The 17,447-nt window shown below is 45.5% G+C and overlaps 1 long non-coding RNA gene across 4 annotated transcripts in view; it reads left to right on the top strand.

The window, feature by feature from the left end:
• Positions 1 to 11,790: 11,790 nt before the first annotated feature.
• Positions 11,791 to 17,447, top strand: part of LOC129032765 (uncharacterized) — a 28,276-nt gene continuing 22,619 nt past the window's right edge. For all 4 annotated transcript variants that reach the window (XR_010125615.1, XR_010125614.1, XR_008501457.2 and 1 more), the window contains exon 1: positions 11,791 to 11,993. This is a non-coding gene — a long non-coding RNA (uncharacterized LOC129032765). The remainder of the gene's footprint in view (positions 11,994 to 17,447) is intronic.

Below are 17,447 nucleotides of genomic sequence, written 5' to 3'. Positions count from 1 at the left end.
AGTGCAGTGGCATGATCTCTGCTCACTGCAACCTCCACCTCCCAGGTTCAAGTGATTCTCCTGCCTCAGCTTCCTGAGAAGCTGGGATTACAGGTGCCCGCCCCCACACCCAGCTAATTTTTTAAATATATTTTTAGTAGAGATGGGGTTATAACATGTTGCCCAGGCTGGTCTCAAACTACTGACGTCAAGTGATCCACCCGCCTTGGCTTCCCAAGTGCTGGGATTATAGGCATGAGCCACCGCGCCTGGCTTGTTTTCAAATAAGGGTTTCTTGGCTAGGCATGGTGGCTCACGCCTGTAATCCCAGCACTTTGGGAGGCCAAGGTCAGTGGATCACCTGAGGTCAGGAGTTCGAGACCAGCCTGACCAATATGGAGAAACCCTGTCTCTACTGAAAATACAAAATTAGCCAGGTGTGGTGGTGCATGCCTGTAATCCCAGCTACTCAGGAGGCTGAGGAAAGAGAATTGCTTGAACCCAGGGGGCAGAGGTTGCAGTGAGCTGAGATCGCACCATTGCACTCCAGCCTGGGCAACAAGAACAAAACTCTGTCTCAAAATAAAAAAAAGATTTCTTAAAATGATATTTTCAGTATTTTATAGATGATGTGTAAGCAGCAATCTTAATAGGATGTTACCCAACACTTTGCGAGACTGGCAGCTGATTTGATCCAGATGTCTCTAATTCTTTTTTCTTTTTCTTTTTCTGTTCTTTTTTTTTTTTTTTTTTTTTTTTTTTTGACAGCCTTGCTCTGTTACCCATGCCGGAGTTCAGTGGCACGATCTTGGCTCACTGCAACCTCCACCTCCCGGGTTCAAGAGATTCTCCTGCCTCAGGCTCCCGAGTAGCTGGGATTACAGGCGTCTGCCACCATGCCCAGCTAATTTTTTGTATTTTTGGTAGAGACAGCGTTTCACCATGTTGGCCAGGCTGGTCTCGAACTCCTGACCTTAGGTGATCTGCCTGCCTCGGCTTCCCAAAGTGTTAGGATTACAGGCGTCAGCCACTGTGCCTGGCCCAGATGTCTCTAATTCTAACATGAGATGTATTGCAGGATCATAGCAGAGTGAGTTGCTGATGTATCCAGAAGGAAACAAGCATGGAACTCTCACGACAGCTGTCCTGAGAAGTGTGTGTGTGCTGTGCTTGAATATCTCACTGCTCATTTATACACAGGCTTTCTGGTGACTGAGTTAACAGTATCTGTTTCATAAATAATGTAGCCCTCTTTCTTTCTTTCTTTCTTTCTCTCTCTCTCTTTTTTTTTTTTTTTTTTTTTTTGAGACAGGGTCTTGCTCTGTTACCCAGGCTGGAGTGCAATGGTGCAGTCTTGGCTCACTGCAACTTCAGCCTCCTGGGTTCAAGCGATTCTCCTGCCTCAGCCTCCCAAGTAGCTGGGATTACAGGCATGCGCCACCACGCCTGGCTAATTTTTTCTTTTTTTTTTTTTTTGAGATGGAGTTTCGCTGTTGTTGCCCAGGCTGGAGTGCAATGGCACAATCTCGGCTCACCACAATCTTTGCCTTTTGGGTTCAAGGGATTCTCCTGCCTCAGCCTCCCGAGTAGCTGGGATTACAGGCATGTGCCACCACACCCGGCTAATGTTGTCTTTTTAGTAGAGACGGGGTTTCTCTATGTTGGTTAGGCTGGTCTCAAACTCCTGACCTCAGGTGATCTACACGCCTCAGCCTCTCAAAGTGCTGGGATCACAGGCATGAGCCATCGCTCCTGGCCTAATTTTTGTATTTTTAGTAGAGAGGGGGTTTCACTATGTTGGCCAGGCTGGTCTCGAATTCCTGACCTCAAGTTATCTGCCTGCCTCGGCCTCCCAAAGTGTTGGAATTACAGGCGTGAACCACCGTGCCTGGCCAGCTCTATTTCTTTAAGCCTACATGTTTTGCACTTGTTAAAAGTATTTGAACATACAATTACTCAGCTTCCCTTGTTTAGCTTGAATTTTGTATAATCTTAAATATTTTTTCCAATCTAAGCTTTATTTTATCCTGTTTCTTCTATATTTGTATAACTTCAGGTGGCTATCTTCATTGAAAGTTTTTTCTCAAAAGCCTTAAAATAGAACATAGTTCTTGGCAGCAATTTGAAAGTTATTTGAGGAGAAGGGGAGACTTACAGTGATGATTCAAATGAAGCAAACTAAAAAGTAATGAAGCAAGAGAGAGGAAAAAGCAGTATTCACTTGAGCACATCCCAAAAGAATAACATTTCAAATGTAACTAGAAAAAAGTATGCTGAAGTTCGCAATACAGAAATAATTATTAATAAGATAGCTTTAAAGCCCTGCTCAGCTTTTGAATGTTGGGAATTGACCCAGAGGTGGCTGTAACCAAAGATGATTCCTTCAGTAATGACCATTTTTTCTTTTTCAAGATGATGATTATTCCCCACCTTCTAAGAGACAGAGATCAACGAGCCACCACAGCTACCAGTCCCAGAACCTGCCAATGCTGGGGAACGGAAAATGAGGGAGTTCAACTCTGGTAAGTTCTCAGCAAAATCCACGACCTTTTCCTTTATCTTCTGGACTCTCAATGTGACTGATGAAAGTTACCACATGCTCTGCAGGGGGAAATGGTTTAGCATGTATTACTACATTTTAATCACATCTTTGTAAAGCCAGGAGCATTTTGAAAGTCACGTTACAGGCATTGTTTAAACATAGTCCGTACTTACCAAAGTATAGGACATTGTATCATCTCATATTAATTAGTTAGTTGGCTCAAAATTAGTGCTAATGAGTTAGTAATTCAGTGATTTCTGTTAGCGTTAAGACCTTTATTTCAGAACTATTTCACCTCTTGGTTTTCATTTTTGCTGTGTGTCACTGCCTGCCGGCTGCTAATTTATTGACTCCCAGTGAATCATGTGTCCCGTGAAGGCACTCAGTATTAGTGGCAAATTATGTTGATGATTTGTATTTTGAATAAATAGTTTGAATACACAGAACATTAAGCTTGTATACATTTTGAAAATAGTATTTTAATATTCTACTGTGTCATAGTCACAATGATTGGATATATATTGAATTTATATGTACTTTAAGTTGTTATATGTTTATGGTCTTTAGCATTCTAATGTGCAATTGTATATCTGTTAAGTCTTTTTTTTTTTTTTTTTTCAAGATTAGACTCTGATTTATTGAGGCATTTGTTTGATGCCACATTGAGTGGCCCAGGCTTTGTGTAGGGGTTGAGGTTAAAGCAGGAAGAAGGGTGGTGAGAGGCAGGGGTACCAGGATTAGGTTGGAATACCTGGGGGTGCTCTGAGGCTCCCCAAGTTTCCCTGGTCTTGGCCGGCTGTGCTGCTGGCCTGAGCATCTGATGGGCCTGCAAGGGTGGTTCAGGGGCTAGGGCAGGGACTTTGGAGTCACGCTGTTGGTTTTGAATCCAGACTCCTACACTTGGTAGCTGTGAACTCTCCATGCCTCAGGGACCTGCAGAACTGAGCTCTGTCTGAGCCAGGTTCCATCCAGGCACTGCGGATCCATCCAGAGGGGCACTGCCTCAGGTTGCTCACTATTCACTGCCTTCTCAAGCAGACCCTTGTCTCCTTCTAGGCCCTCACAATCCAGTGGAGGAGACGAAAATCATCTGCCTCTGTTCCTCTGGGCACGCCTCATGCCAGGTTGCATCTGTGGACAGGGGCCATGCTCCTGGGCTTCGAAAGTTGGAGAAAGCTGCCAGGCTCAGGTGGGTACATCACAGCAGCTGCTGCCCTCTGGACATAGTGACAAAAGAACACTCTGGGCCTGGAGCCCTGGTCTGGGGCATTGGGCAAGGCTGTTGCACTTCTCTGAGCCCATTTCCCCATCTGGAAAGTGTGCTGATTGTATCTCCCTGTGGGCACTGAGGGCTCAGTGTTAGTTTGAGAGCCAGCATCTGGGGCTTGGGCTGTAATTCCCCGTCAGCCGCATAGCTGCAGGGAACCAGGGACTTTGTTGGGATTACCCTAGGCATCAGTCTAGCTTCCTGCCCCTGGCTTGGGCTCAGCACCTGAAGTAGTCTAGCGGGTAGGTGGTCCTGGTGGGGGCTGGGGCTTTTCGCCAGACTGAGGTCACACCCAGAGCCAGAAATCTTGGTGCCTGCTCTGGGCAAAGGTGCCAGCCTGTGCGACAAGAGTGAAACTCCGTCTCCAAAACAAAAACAAAAACCCTTGCATCATTTCAAGGGGCTCACACCTCCCTAAGGGCCTGGTAATTGGCTGGCTCTGGCCTGCATCTGGCCCCGAGGGTGTAGGTAACTCCCCACCTTACCTGGTTTCTTCCTGCCAGGGCCAATCTTCAGACCTCAGGACTTTGCAGCCTATCCCACCTCCCCTCTGTCCAGCCTTGAGCCCTTGTGGGCCCAGCACTTTTTCCAGGCTGTCTCCTGGTTGTCCTTCTGCCTCGAGGCCTGGCTCATGCTGCACCCCCTCCCTCTCACCAAGACCCACAAGGACCACTCCACACCCAGCTCAGCCCCATCCCCTCAGAGAGTCCTTTCTCTTTCCTCAGGTGGCCAGGTGCATATCTTGGTGTGAGGCCCTTCACTGTATCTGGGAATGCCTACTGGTGACCTCGGTGACAGAGACCAAGGCATTTACCTGATATGAGTGTCTTGGTTCACTGTCTACATGGCTAGGGAGGGAGTCAATAATAGGCTTTTCACTTGCTGCAAGGGCCAGTTCTCCTGGCCCCATGGCTCTAGGGATGGAGGATGCTGCAGGAGATGCACCGCTCACTTCCCAGCTGAGGACTGTGGGTCATCTCAGGACGATTTCACAGTCCCCACATGCCCCACCCCCTCAGCTCTGCAAATACCAAGTAGTGCAGCCTGCCTAGGGGATGATGGGCTCGAGAGTGCCCAGGTAGTGCCCAGAGTGCCCTTGGCAGGCCTCTCACCTAGCTGCTTCCACAGCTGTGTAGCAAGAGTTCTAACCTTTTTTGACCCTGAAGCCTGCTGAGAATAAGAGCTGTGGACTGTTTTCCCAGAAAGGCATGTTCATGCTCTCCACACAAAACCTTTCATCGTGGCCAAGCACAGTGGCTCATGTAATCCCAGAACTTTGGGAGGTGGAGCCAGTCGGATCACCTGAGGTCAGGAGTTCAAGACCAGCCTGCCCAACATGGCAAAACCCTATCTCTACTAAAAATACAAAAAATTAGCCAGGCGTGGTGGCAGCCACCTGTAATCCCAGCTACTCCGGCAGCTGAGACAGGAGAATCACTTGAACCCGGGAGGCGCAGGTTATAGTGTGGTGAGATCACGCCACTGCACTCCAGCCTGGGCGACAGGAGCGAAACTCTGTCTCAAAAAAACAAAACAAAACAAAACCTTGCATCCTTTCAGAGGGCTCACACCTCCCTAAGGGCCCAGTAATTAAACCCCCTGGGCCTGAGGGTGAGAAACTTTGTCTCAGTTTTCCCCGAGTGATCAGCCCAGGGGTAAGGAAGGAGAAGCCAGAAAGCAGGACCCATGAGAAGGGCCCCCTCCTGGAGTTTGAGGCCCACTCCCTCCTGCCCCTGCCTCTCCTCTGTCCAGGACTCCTCCCTGCTGTGCCCCACTCCTGGGGCTATAACCATGGGGAGCTGTGGTTTTCTACAGGCCCCTGGGCACAAAGTAGGCAGGCTCACCTGGAGGTGATCAGAGTAACATGGCAGGAAGTGAGGGGGAAAGCCGCCCTGGAACTGTGCCTCTCTGCCCCCGATGTCACTGGCGTGCACTCCTCCCTCCCCTCACTCAGGCAGTGGCATGAGTTCCATGTGAGCACTGTCCTGCTCCCTCTGCTGCCTCTTTTTTTCCTTGGGGCTACCATAACACTTTCCCTTCCCCAGCCCTGCCAACCTGGTGGGACATTGGGCTTCCCTCTTACAGGGTCCTGGGGACAGGCCCATCCTTTATCATACCCACAGAGAGACCCTTTTTTTCTTCAGGACCTGGGGAGCAGCCAGGTTCCATGAGTTAAATGCAGATCTGAACCAAGCTGGGATTGAGGTACACACTCTCCTCTACTGAAAAGTAGCTAGGGATTCCAACTAGGTAAGTAGGAGAGTGGGGCAGAGCCAGACCAGACAAAGACTGATCACCTGGAAAAAGCCTGCCATCAAAGATCTTGGCAAATGCTGGGTGCGGTGGCTCACTCCTGTAATCCCAGCACTTTGCGGGGCTGAGACAGGTGGACTACTTGAGGCAAGGAGTTCGAGTCAAGCCTAGGCAACATGGCAAAACCCCATCTCTACTAGAAATACAAAAATTAGCTAGGCATGCTACACTCCTGTAATCCCAGCTACTCAGGAGGCTGAGGCAGGAGAATCACTTGAACTGGGGAGGCAGAGGTCGAAGTGAGCCAAGATTGTGCCCCTGCACTCCAGTCTGGGAGACAGAGTGAAACTGGGCCTCAAAAAAAGAAAAGAATATGGCCTTGGCAGAGAGGGGCCAGCCCGGCAGTGCCTTTCCTTGGGTTTCTCCTGGGTAGGCCTCTGCCATGAGGAGGCGCTTCCTTCTGCCTGTCCGTGGCCCACAGCAATGGAATGTCTGCTTCTGGGGGTTGGGTGGGAGACTGCTGGCAGAACTGGAAACCTTCAGGTGGGGTTTTTTTGTTTTGTTTTGTTTTCGAGATGGAGTGTCGCTCTGTCACCCAGGCTGGAGTGCAGTGGTGGAATCTCAGTTCACTGCAACCTCCGCACCTGTGGGTTCAAACAGTTCTCCTGTCTCAGCCTCCTGAGTAGCTGAGATTACAGGCATGTGCCACCATGCCCGGCTAATTTTTGTATTTTTTGTATAGATGGCATTTCGCCATGTTGGCCAGGCTGGTCTCGAACTCCTGACCTCGAGTGATCCACCCACCTCAGCCTCCCAAAGTGCTGGGATGACAGGCATGAGCCACTGAGCCCAGCCCCTTCAGGGGGGTTTTGAGGCTTCACTACAATACCAGTTTCCTGTGGCTGCTGCAACAAATTACCACAAACTTAGTGACTTAAAACAACCAAAATGTATTCCCTTACAGGTCTGAAGGCCAGAATTCTCCAGTAAGTCCTGCTGAGTCAAGGTGGGAGCAGGGTTGGTGGCTTCCGAGGCTCTGCGGGAGAATCCGTTTCCTGGCCGTGGAGGTGGCCTGCTCTCCTCAGCTTGTGCTGCCCGTCTCAAAGGACTGGAGATTCCTGCTCTGTCACTACACCTCCCACCCTCTCCATCACCTGCTCTGCTCTTATAAGGATCCAGGTGAGTACATCAACCCCAAAAGCCAAAGACCCTTAACTTCATTATATCTGCAAAGCCCATTTTGCCATATAAGGTCATGTTCACCAGTTCCCGGGATTAGGATATGGGCATCTTGGGGGCATCAGCCCGCTACAGCTAGGCTGCAAAACGGTTACACCCTCCTGGTGTTTCAGTGATTGGGAGAAAAAGGGTTGGCATTTTTTGCTTAGGGGTCCCTCTTAAACTTGTATCTGTAAGGTCTGGGGTCCCACTTAACCTTGTGTTTTTGTTTTTGTTTTTTTGAGGTGGAGTCTTGCTCTATCATCCAGGCTGGCAGTGGCGTGGTCTTGGCTCACTGCAATGTCTGCCTCCTGGGTTCAAGTGATTCTCCTGCCTCAGCCTCCTGAGTAGCTGGGACTACAGGCGCCCGCCACCATGCCCTGCTGTTTTGTATTTTTGGTAGGGACGGGGTGGGGGTCGGGCTAGGGAGGGGGGGTTTTGGCTATGTTGCCCTGAGCTCAAAGCGATCCGCCTGCCTCTGCTGCCAAAGTGTTGGGATTCCAGGCCTGCACCACTGCACCTGGCTGCTGTAAAGTCTTATTTCACACAGCTGACACACGTTTTAGGAAGTTTGCTAAAAGCCCCCTGGAGACCTCCTCATTGTGACCTCCCTGTTGTTGTGTTTAATTTGATTGAACTTTTCTGCCCTCCTGCTTTTCAGCTTCTCTAATAGTCTCCCATTAAATCAATTCTAAGAACCACCAAAAAAGGAAAATTTTTTTTTTGAAAGCAGTAAAATGACATGGACTGTTAGAATGTAAAGTATATGAAATAAGTCATTATATGTTAGTGCTGCTCTGACATAGGGACGCATTATTGAGAATCAACTTTTGCTTGATTTTCAGAGAAATGGAATAATCGTGTTGCTGATCTACGTAAACAAATTCAAGAATTGTCTGAAAGAAAATATGGTATGTCTAAACTGGAAAAGTCCTGTAATCTTATGTTCATGGGCATTTGCACAATGGAGTTACTGTTCATCATGGGGGTACCATGGACAAGCCCAGGGCTGCCGGCGAGTCATGCCATCCTTACACGTTTCTCCTTGTAAGGTGGTTTGTAGTGTCTACACACTTTGTTTCTAGATTGCTGCAAAGCTGAGGAAATGTTGTATTTCTTTAATTATTAGTTAGCATTTCTTTTAAACTTTCAGTATGGAGATTGGAAATTTATTTACATATTTATTGCAAAGCCCTGGATCTTAGGGATTTCATTGAATTATTTATTTATTTTTTTTGAGACGGAGCCTCACTCTGTCGCCCAGGCTGGAGTGCAGTGGCACGATCTCGGCTCACTGCAACCTCCACCTCCCGGGTTCAAGCAGTTCTCTGCCTCAGCCTCCCGAGCAGCTGGGATTACAGGCGCCAGCCACCGCGCCTGGCTGATTTTTGTATTTTTGGTAGAGACAGGGTTTCATGATCTTGGCTAGGCTGGTCTTGAACTGCTGACCTCCTGATCCACTCACCTCAGCCTCCCAAAGTGCTGGGATTACAGGTGTGAGCCGCCATGCCTGGCCAAATGTTTTGTTTTTAAATGAATTGTTTCTCTTAGTCTGCTTTGTTAAATTTGGAATTCATCTGGGCGCAGTGGCTCACACCTGTAATCCCAGCACTTTGGGAGGCCAAGGCAGGCAGATATCTAGGTCAGGAGTTCGAGGCTAGCCTGACCAACATGGAGAAACCCCGTCTCTACTGAAAATACAAAATTAGACGAGCGTGGTGGTGCATGTCTGTAATCCCAGCTATTCGGAAGGCCAAGGCAGGAGAATCACTTGAACCCAGGAGGCAGAGGTTGCGGTGAGCCGAGGTTGCACCATTGCACTCTAGCCTGGGCAAAAAGAGCAAAACTCCATCTCAAAATAAATAAATAAATAAAATGTTCAGTACTCACCAAGATGCCCCTGTTGTCTCTACTTTTATCTTGATGCATCACTGAATTGATGTTAGATTTCAAATTCATCATTGCCCTTATACTATTCTATGCTGAAGCCACCTTTATATAATGATGAAAGAAATTAGCGATTTGTTATTATCCTCTCTGTTGGTATACATCAAATGCTCACCTAAAAAGAGCAACAACCAGTGGAAAACACATGATGTTTTTATTTGGATGACTACTTGTAACCTACTAGCAAACTATAAAATTGTATGATATGCAGAATTTTAACTGAATTGCTTTAAGTGGACATTTAAACATGATAAACCATATTGATGGTATTTACGTTAATATACTTAAAATGAACATTTTTCTTCATCATGAGTAATATAACCTACTCCTCAATGAAAACCTAGCATTAAATTTGCTAATGAATTCAATAACATTTCCATAATATTTTTAGTTACATGCTTAAGGTTCTCTTAGTGTTTCTCCCACTTTTTAATAGCTTATGCCTTTTTTGCCTTTGGTTTTTTTTTGGTTGATTTTAAAACAACAATCTCACAACATGTGACACCTGGAAACACTGTAACCTAGTGGTAAGACCATAGGCCCTGGGGACACAGGCTGGCCATGTCTCCTCTCCTGTCTGAGCTTTAGTATCCTCTTTTGCGGTGATGAGAACTGAAGATCTGTCCCGAAGATTTCATAAGATAGTAAAGTGCTTCGCATAATACCAGACATATAAATACACAGTAAATGCTTCCTCCTTATATTTTTATTGATTAATTGATTGAGACAGAATCTTGCTCTTTTGCCCAGGCTGGAATGCAGTGGCGTGATCGTGGTTTCTGCAACCTCCACCTCCTGGGTTCAGGCAATTCTCCTGCCTCAGCCTCGCGAGTAGCTGGGATTACAGGTGCCTGCCACCATGCCCAGCTAATTATTGTATTTTTAGTACAGATGGGGTTTTACCATGTTGGCCAGGCTGGTCTCGAACTCCCAACCTCATGATCTGCCTGCCTCGGCCTCCCAAACTGCTGGGATTACAGATGTGAGCCACTGTGCCCAGCCTGTCTTTTCTCTTCACACCCACAGTTCATGATGAAATATTAAATATGTACTAGTGGATATTACTTTGCTGAATATTGCCTAGTGAATATTAAGTATTCTCACCTTTCAGACATGAACTTATGAATTCAACAGGTGAAGATTTACAACTTGATAAATCAGCTTTGTGAGGTACATCTTCAGTCTTAAGTCAGATTAGAAGATTATGTGAAGTAATTAACACTTAACATTGATTTAATGGTAGCTTCCACATGAAATAGTATGCCTCTAAGTATTAATTATGTCCTAGGACAGGAGAATTCATGTTGTCAAAATTCTCATACTCTCTAGAACAATGAACTCATTTTCTTTTTATTAGTAGATATTGCATTTATGGGTAGACAAAACTGAAAGAACACTATTTGTTCTACCTTTGAGATGCAAGATTCATCTGGCATAATGCATTGAACAGGTTATTATTGAAGTCTACACCAGTCAACTGAATAAGCATTCATCAAATGTCCATGATATGCAGGACATAAGTTTTCTTTTAGAGTATGGAACCATGCATATTATCTTTTAATTAGATGATTTAGTTAGATATGTTTTTAAAGAAATAGAAATATAATTGATTTTCTTGTTTTGGCTCTGGAGTGGAGTGGGGATGAAACAGAATGGATTCACACTGTTTAGATTTACTAAAATGGAAGGATTGCAGCAAGATCATATCTGTAGTCTCCCCGTAGCAAATGTCACCTGCTAGCTGTTTTTTTTTTTTTGTTGGTTTTTTTTTTTTGGTAAGTTGAAGTTTTGTTCTGTCGCTCACGCTGGAGTGCAGTGGTATGATCTCAGCTCATGGCAAGCTCACCTCCTGGGTTCAAGCAATTCTCCCTGCCTCGGCCTCCTAAGTAGCTGGGATTACAGGCCTCTGCCACCACGCCTGCCTAATTTTTGTATTTGTAGTAGAGTTGGGGTTTCACCATGTTGGCCAGGCTGGCCTCGAACTCCTGACTTCAGGAGATTGACCAGCCTCAGCCTCCCAAAGTGCTGGGATTATGGGTGTGAGTCACTGCACTTGGATTTAATGGGATATTTCACTACAGACTTTGGTAAACAGAATATTAGCATTTTTGGTGTTCTTTTTATTTTACTCATACTATTTTTCTTTGGACTCAATCACAATAACAGAATTAAAGATCAAAGCGTAAAAGTTAAAGAGCAGTACAGATTCAATAATTATTCTTTTCTACATACTGTGTTTAAATGATATCCCTTTTTCTTTTTGTTCTTATAGCTCGAGCTGTAAAAGCCAAAGATCCGGTGATGATCCCATACCCTTTTTTCCAGTCTCACGTTGAAGATTTTTATGTAGAAGGCCTTCCCAAAGGAATTTTTTTTTTTTTTTTTTTTTTTTTTTTTTTTTTTGTTTGAGATGGAGTTTTCACTCTTAACGCCCAGGCTGGGGTGCAATGGCGCAACCTTGCTGGTCACTGCAACCTCTGCCTCCTGGGTTCAAGAAATTCTCCTGCCTTAGCCTCCCAAGTCGCTGGGATTACAGGTGCCCACCACCACACCAGGCTAATTTTTGTATTTTTAGTGGAGATGGGGTTTCACCACGTTGGCCAGGCCAGTCTCAAACTCCTGACATCAAGTGATCTTCCCGCCTCGGCCTCCCAGAGTGCTGAGATGACAGATGTGAACCCATGCCTGGCCAGGAATTTTGTTTTTTAGAAAGGCTTTCTACTAATGGAATTCCTGGCCTTGAGAGGATATTACTTTCGAAGGAAAGGATTTTTCTGTTATTTAAAGGTCAGATTCTTAGATTCTTATTGGACTATTATCTCTGTTATGAGTAATCCATCTTTAGTCATTCACCACTAGGGTTGTATTTAATTAAGTCTGAGTTATTTTATGGTGGTTTTGTTTTGTTTGTTTTGTTTTTACCGAATTTTGTTCTCATTGCCCTGGCTTGAGGGCAATGGCATGATCTCAGGTCACCACATTCTCTGCCTTCCCGGTTCAAGCAATTCTCCTGCCTCAGCCTCCTGAGTAGCTGGATTTACAGGCATGCGCCACCATGCCTGGCTAAGTTTTTGTATTTTTAGTAGAGATGGTGTTTCACCATGTTGACCAGGCTGGTCTAGAACTCCTGACCTTGGGTGATCCACCCGCCTCGGCCTCCCAAAGTGCTGGGATTACAGGCATGAGCCACCACGCCCGGCCTGGGCCTGCTTCTTTCTCTTTTTCTTTTTTTTCATTAGCAGCTTAAAATTGGTGCCTTATTCAGACACAAGCAAAAGGACATTAGCCCAGCTTTGGAAATAGATGTGAGCCCATATATGATTTTCCTAGTTTCTCCTCCCCCTTTGCTTTTTGCTCTCTTGTTAGTATGTTAATTGTTTTCACTCTCTGAATCTTTTTTCCCCATTTCTTTGGCAGACATTTTTACTTGTCTTGGAAGAGTAGGTGAAGAGCTGTTTTTAGGACTCTTTGAAAGGGTACAGTATGGGTGACAGTCTTGGCTAATGGTAACATCCAGGGAGCTGGGGTCAGCGTGAGCTGGAATCAGTTCAAATTAGCAAAGCACTGGCACTCGGTGGCAGGAATACAAGTGACTGCAAAGTGTTAAACACATCTGGAAAGGGATACTGACATCATCCTCAGAATCTGTGGGGAGTTCACATAGCCAGTTAAGACCCATTCCTCTTTGGCCCTATAAAGATTCTTTAAAGAATAATACCCTTAGTGGTTTTCTAGCCAGCTTGCCTGCTCATTTATCTTTGAGGACGACATGCCTTGTGGAGCTCCACAGGCCCCAGAGGGGTATGGATTCTGCATTTGAAAGTGCTGGAGCTGAGAGACTGGGTCTTGGTGGACCACAAGAGGTCTGTTTCTCCTCTACTTATTGTTCCTTTTTTTCCCAGCAGCTGGCATTGCTGTTTAAATGGGTTGTTCTTTGCTGTTTTAAGTTGTTTCATAGTGTTGTGTCAGGATTTGGGTTTTCTGAATACTTTCCAAGCTGGTGACTTGAGTGGTGGTTAGGGAGGAGCTGTTTTAGGGCTGTTCCGGAGCTATAGAGGTCAGGTGTCTAGATACTCCCAGCTTGTCTGTTGAGGAAAATGCTGTTCTCATTGTGCTGTCTTTGGTGGTGCTGTGTGTGGCTCTTTAGATGTGGTTGGAGGTGAGCTGGGGGAGTTAATGAGATCTTTTTTAGGTGCTTTTGATAAAGTAGCCTGCACTACAGGATTCATTGTGCCTTTTTCCCTTAACCTGTGCATTTCTGTCTGCTAGCTTTCTCTGTCTTTCTCATGCCTTTGATTTTCCCAGCTCCTCTTGGTTGAATTAAGTGCTCTGCTATGGTTTAAATGTGTCCCCCAAAGTTTATGTGCTGGAAACTCAATCCTCAATGCAGCAGTTGGGGTGTGGGGCCTAATAAAATAGCCTTTATGAATGAGTTAATGTTGTTAATGTGGTAATAGATTAGTAATCACAGAGTGGGTGCATTATAAAACAGAATTCAGCCCCTTTTACCCTCTTGCTTTCTTGCACTCTCTTTTCCTTCTGCCTTCTGTAGTGGGATGGTGCAGCAAGAAGACCCTTACCAGATGCAGGCCCCTCAACCTTGGACTTCCTAACATCCAGAACTGTTAAGAAATAAAATTTATTCCTTTCCTTTCCTTTCCTTTTCTTCCTCCTTTCCCTTCTCCTCCCTTTTTTTCCCTTCCCCTCCCTCCCTCTCTCTCTCCCTCCCTCCTTCCCTCCCTTCCTCCTTCCCTCTTTCCCTCTTTCCCTTCCTTCCTTTCCTTCCTTCTCTTCCTTCCTTTCCTTCCCTCCTTCCCTCCTTCCTTCCTTTTTTCCTTTTTATAAATTATGCAGTCTGTGGTATTCTTTTATAGAAGCATGAAATGGACAAAGACAGACTCCATTTTCAAGAGCAAGCACTTTTGTAGTTTCTGAGCGAATTATGACTGCAAAGGAAGTTCTATAGATAGCCTCAGATCCACTACCTAGGAAGCATGCTACCAAGGAGACCTAGGATCTAGGATTTGATCAAGTGCTGGGCAACATGATACGGCTGCAATTTAGCACCTCTGTATATACCTCCAGTTGGCTCAGCCCATCAGGGCTAAAACTACCCCTCATATCCTAGTGTCTCTTGTAGGCAGAAGCCTTGCCTAAACCCTAAGCTGCTTGGCTCACATTCTATCATGTGCTTTTTTTGTAGGGGGTTCAAATACACACAAAAGAAATATGTTGAACCTCCATGCACCCAACCCGCAGATTAAGCAGTTACCTCCATTTTTCCAGATTTGTTTCATCTGCTTCAATCTCCCTAAAAATTTATGTTTGTACAGGAAAAACTGAATAAATGGCTAATTCTCCACCCTACCTCTCATCTTAAGTCACTTTTCAGAGTAGTGAGTTAGTGACCTAGTAACCTTCCCTCTAATGACCAGTAGTTTTTTTTCTGAATACCATTATAAACTCATAGATTATTGTTTGCATTTGATGTATTTCAGGCCATTGCAGTCTTTATTGTTTTGGATGCTTACATTGTCTCATCTAGGTTAATAATTATCTCTTCAAGTTGACTTTCATGTCTTTTTGATGTGATCCTGTTGGACTTTGATGGCTTCCTTGCTTTCTGGCAAAAAAGATGTTCCAGGATCAATATACTGCACCATACATGGAGTCAGCCATTTCTCTAGGGAACCTTGATTCCTTTTAGTAGAGAACACAGTTTGAGGTCTTGGACTGAATGACTTTTGTGAACCTCCTCTCCTGAGACTACAGCCTGCATCCCTGCATATAGCCCGTTTGGAGCTCTTGCTGGGCACCAACAGGTCTCCTAAAACTGCTATATAGTTCTGCCTCACTCTTACAAAGATTCATCTCTTGAGAGTTTTATGCTCTACCCCCAGATGTGGTCTTTCTGGTTCTGAAGCTTTTGCTTCAGTCACCCTGAATTTTGCCAGCCCTATGCATGCTATACCTTGGATTGCCAACTTGCCCTCACTGAAGCCAGTTTCTCTGGTTAGAATCGTTGCCCCAACCCATGCCTAATACTCTAGTAAACAAGGTTCTACCTGGGCTTAGGTTAACTTTTGCTCCTTTGGGCCCTGTGTTCTACCAGCATTCCATTTATCTGAAACTCTCCCTCACCTTAAGAACTTATCTGTTCTTTAATGATTTACTGCTGCTTCCTGGGTTCGAAAGAACCCAGTTCAGGAGTTTCTGTTTTAGTTTGAGATCTTATAGGCCTGTCTCATCAGGTTGGTGTCAGCCCAGCTAGGATTAGGCAGAATTGGGTGGGGGCTGTAGTGCATTTTTGGCACAGCATGTACCTATCTGACTAATTCTCCGTCTTTTCTTTCTTGTTGCAATTCATGGGTCTTAGCATCTTCTGAATGGTATTTAGTAGGTCATCCTGTTGATTTCCTGCTAGGGAGTAGCATACTCTGGCTCTGTACCATTGGCCAAGGGAGTTAAGGATAGATGAAGGGCTGCAGTTTTGTTAAATGGAACAACATGAAGTGATGGCATTGTAAAAAAAAAAAAAAAAAAAAAAAAAGGCTTGGCAGCAGGGCCCATTTGAATGGTTGGTCCTTGGCTCCTGTGTTGATATAGGCAGATCCTTGATGGGAATTTGGAATGATCCCAAATATGGTATTGGTACATCAAGTCATCCTCAAGGTTGTGTGTGTAACAGTCTTGAATGATGTTTTGTCAGTCTTTGGAGATTCTCTGTATAGGGTTTAATCATTTAGTTATTTCAGTTGAGCCCGTTTAGTTTCTTTGCAAGGAGATAAGAAATGTGAAAGAGATGCAGACATTAAGGAAAAAAGTCAGGAGCCTTGTTTCCCCACCCTCTGCTTGGGTTCTGGAACTGGACTCATAGGTGAGTAGTGAAGAGCTGGGCCCAAGCACATTAATCCTAGATCTAGCTCTGCTTTGCGCTCGCTCCAGTTCTTGTATCAAATTCACTTCAAGCCACCCAGAGTAGTATGTAGAGGAGTCATTCAGGACCGTGCTTATACTTCATTGTATCAAATGGGAGATCCAGTAATTTATAGCCTATTATTTCTGGAGCCTGGAGATGGCTCTGCATAAGGTTTGCTGAAGCAAATTTTATTACATTAGAAGAGAACCTAGCTGGCTGCGTCCTACACTGGAAGCTTTTAGATGCTAATAAGGAGGTCATGTAAAGGTCACAGAATGACTCTGGAATCCATTCCCCGCCAAGAAAGAATAATGACAATTCTATGTTGGCCTCTTTTCATTTCCCTTTGATTTTGAGTAATAAATTCTCTCCTCACTTCCCAGCTGAACGGTTTGGGAGTCTGTATTCCCTTGAAAGACTTTGGTCACATACCCATCAGATTAAATCAGGTGAAAACTCTTTGGCCTTCATGAATGTTGAAGGATTTCAAAGGGCTAATGGAAATTCTTCTAGAAGTAACTGCAACCTCCGCCTTCCAGGGTCAAGCGATTTTCCTGCCTTAGCCTCCCGAGTAGCTGGGATTACAGGCGTCCACCACTATGCTCAACTAATTTTTGTATTTTTAGTAGAGATGGGGTTTCACCATGTCGGCCAGGCTGGTCTAGAACTTTTGACCTCAGGTGATCCGCCTGCCTCAGCCTCCCAAAGTGTTGGGATTACAGGTGTGATCCACCGTGCCCAGTTAAACTTCAGTTTTTCATGTTCCATGCATAGGGCAGGGTCTTAGGGAGTGATTCATTCTAGCAGAACTCCCTGGATTTTAAGGCAGGTGTTCCATTTATTAATTGACAAAGGAGGCATATTTCTCCCCTGGTAACCCAAAGATTTAGGTCGTTTTCCCAGAGACTCCATTTCCACTGTGAGGGTTCTTGGAAAACTAAGCAGAGGATGAGGAAAAGTCTGTGAACAAGCTTGCTGGTTTCTCCCTGTCCTACAAAAGAGCATACGTCTTCTGTAACCCAGAAGGCCCTTTTGATTAGTCAAGGCTGGGCAGACTGAGATTAGGGGGGGGTGTGTGTGTGTGTGTGTGTTTGTGTGTCTGTCTTGAGACAGGGTCTCACTCTGTCACCCAGGCTGGAGTGCAGTGGTGAGATCAGAGCTCACTGCAGCTTCCACTTCCTGGGCTCAAGCGATCCTCCTATTTCAGCCTCCAGAGTAGCTGGGACTATACGAATGTTTTACCGCACCCAGTTCATTTTCTAATTTTTTGTAGAGATGAGGTTTCACCGTGTTGCTCAGGCTGGTCTTGAACTCCTGGCCTC

Source organism: Pongo pygmaeus, chromosome 2 (genome assembly GCF_028885625.2).
Source record: "Pongo pygmaeus isolate AG05252 chromosome 2, NHGRI_mPonPyg2-v2.0_pri, whole genome shotgun sequence".
Lineage (NCBI taxonomy): Eukaryota > Metazoa > Chordata > Mammalia > Primates > Hominidae > Pongo > Pongo pygmaeus.
The sequence above is the reverse complement of the archived record's forward strand: the minus strand, read 5'-3'. Positions and strand labels throughout refer to the sequence as shown.